This window comes from Echinops telfairi, unplaced genomic scaffold (assembly GCF_000313985.2).
Source record: "Echinops telfairi isolate 266 unplaced genomic scaffold, ASM31398v2 ScPeMD7_16;HRSCAF=60, whole genome shotgun sequence".
NCBI lineage: Eukaryota > Metazoa > Chordata > Mammalia > Afrosoricida > Tenrecidae > Echinops > Echinops telfairi.
The window spans coordinates 3,360,530-3,363,792 of NW_022103913.1; positions in this window are offsets into that span (position 1 = coordinate 3,360,530).

The following is a 3,263-nucleotide window of genomic DNA, read 5'->3' on the forward strand; positions in this document are numbered from 1 at the left end:
TGGGTGCATAAGCAAATCTGAAGAAAGATGATGGTGCCCAGGTATCAAAAGATAAAGCATCTGGGGTTTAAAGGCTTGAAGATAAACAAGCAGCCATCTGGCTGAGAAGCAACAAAGCCCACATGGAAGAAGCACACCAGCCTGCATGATCACGAGGTGCCGAAGGGATCAGTTATCAGGCATCAAAGAACAAAAATTCATATCATTGTGTGCTCACCTCCCTGATAGGATCGCTGAAGACAAATGGGTGCGTAGGCAAATATGACAAAGAATGCTGATGGTGCCTGGCTATCAAAAGATATAGTGTCTGGGGTCTTAAAGGCTTGAAGGTAAACAAGCGGCCATCTAGCAATATGATCAGGCATCAAAGAACAAAAAAATATATCATTGTGAATGAAGGGGAGTGTGGAGTGGAGACTCAAAGCACATCTGTAGGCAACGGGACATCCTCTTACAGAATGGTCGCAGGGAGAAGACAAGCCAGTCAGAGTGCAGTATAGCACTGATGAAACATACAACTTTCTTCTAGTTCTTCAATGTTTCCTCCTCCCCTCCCCCCACTATCATGATCCCAATTCTACCTTACAAATCCAGCTAGACCAGAGCATGTACACTGGGACAGATTCAGAGCAGGAAACACAGGACAAACCCCTCAGGACCAATAATGAGAGTAGCAATACCAGGAGGGTAAGGGGAAGGTGAGGGAGAAAGGTGGAACTGATCGCAATGATCTACATATGAGCCCCTCCCTGGGGGGTGGAGAACAGATGTCTCCCAAGGGAGACATCAGTGTAAGAAATGGAAAAATAATGATTTATAAATTATATAGGGGAGGGAGGGGAAACAATGACGCTAATACCAAGAGCTCAAGTAGAAATAAAATGTTTTGAGAATGATGGTGGCAACAAATGTACAAATGTGCTTGACACAATGGATGGATGGATGGATTATAAGAGTTGTACAAGCCCCCAATAAAATGATTTATTAAAAAAATAATTCAAAAGGCTCCACAAGAGCTAATAAACTAATTTAGTGAAGTTGCAAGGTACAAGATCAATATTCAAAAATCATCTGGGTGGTTGATAAATTGTATCATGGTTATGTAAGAAAGACTGCTAATTTTTTGGCAGTACAACTGAAGTCTAGATAGGTAAAGCACTGTGATGAATTCCCTTGCTCTCAACTGATTCAGAGGAAAATACTTTAGGTGAGTAGTTCTCAACCTTCCTCATGCTGCGACCCTTTAATACAGTTCCTCATGTTGTGACCCCCAACCATAAAATTATTTTTGTTGCTACTTCATAACTAATTTTGCTACTGTTATGAATCATAATGTAGATATCTGATATGCAGGATTTGTTTTCAGTTATGAACATAACTAAACATAATGAAAACAGTGATTAATCACAAAACAATATGTAATTATATATTGTGAAAGGCAACCCCTATGAAGGGGTCGTTTGACACCCCCGCCCCCCCACAGATTGAGAACCACTGCTTTAGTTAAATGAATGGGTAGATAGATAAGATAGCAAATGATGAAGAACTCATCTAAACGTTAATAGCAGATGAATCTATCCAAAGGGATTGTGGAGTTATGTTTAGTGTATGTTTTGTGTAAGTTTAAATTATTCCTTCCAAAAAAAGTGAAAGGAGGAATGAAACAATAATAAACAGAGGAGGAGTAAGACTGAGTTCTGACATCAGGAATTAAAAGTACAGAGGAATCTTTTAGGCATCTGCTAGAAATGAAACAGACATTTGGGAATAAAGGCCAAACTGCAAGATGAAAGAGGACTAGGAATGAGAGAAAAAGTTCCACTGGGTTTCTATACCTCAGCACTGAACAATCTGAAAAGGAATTCCATTTACAACATCATATAACAGAATAAGATTCCTAGGAATGAATTTAACCAAGGAAGTCATATGCTTGTATTCTGAAAACTATGAAACATTGCTAAAGAAACCAAAGGATACCAAAATAAATGAAAATACACCCTCTTTTTATTAATTGAAGACTTCATATGGTTCAGATGGTAGTATTACCTAAAGCAAGGTGCAGATTCAACACGATCCCTACCAGACTTCCAACAGTCTATGCAGAAATGAAAAAGCTGGTCCGTAAATTCATGTGGAATTTCTAGGGCCACCAAATAGCCAAAAGTATCTTGGGAAAAAAAGTATATTTCTCAAAAGTATCTTGAAAAAGAAGTATAGACTGACACTCACTCACTCTCACTCACTGACTCATTCACTCACTCACTCTCTCACTCTCATTCACTCACTCTCACTCTCATTCACTGACTCACTCATTCATTCACTGACTCACTCTCACTGACTCATTCACTCACTAATTCACTCACTCTCATTCACTCACTCTCTCCCTCACTCTCTCTTTCAGACTCACTCACTCACTCTCATTCACTGACTCACTCACTCACTCACTCTCACTTACTCACTCACTCTCACTGACTCCCTCACTCTCATTCACTGACTGACTCACTCACTCTCACTCACTGACTCATTCACTCACTCACTCTCTCACCCTAATTCACTCACTCTCATTCACTCACTCACTCACACACTCTTATTCACTCACTCACTCTCTCACTCATTCACTGACTCACTCTCTCACTCACTGTCATTCACTGACTCACTCTCACTCACTCACTCTCACTCACTGACTCACTCACTCTCACTCTAATTCACTCATTTTCATTCACTGACTCACTCTCTCTCTCACTCACTCACTCTCTCACTCACTCACTCACTCTCAAAAACAAAAAAAAGGAAAAAGTATATTTCTAAACTGAGAAACTACAGTCATTGAAGGTATGATACTGGCAAAAGGCTAAAAACAAAACCCACTGCCATTGAATTGCTTTTGGCATGTAGGGACCCTATGGAACAGTAGAACCAAATTAATAAAAATGGTCAGTGAAAAACTATAAAACTCAAAAGAAAACAAGGGGCTAAATATTCAGGATCTTCCTATTCATCAGTTCATCTTAGCTACAGCACCAAAAGTACAAGCATTTGTGGGGGCTGGCCTTTGTGAATTATGGGATTATAAAGAGACTTTTCCCCAGCTTTGTCTCCCCACAAGATATGCCAAACATTACAGGCTATTTGCCAGCATATGGTAAAAATGCTTAGACTCCCTAAAGGCAGTCAGTTGTCAAGACTACTGTAAAGTTAGGCTGCGAGCCTTCCCTCCTGGTATCACCACTGTCACCCCTGGTCCTGAGGGGTTCATCTGTCCT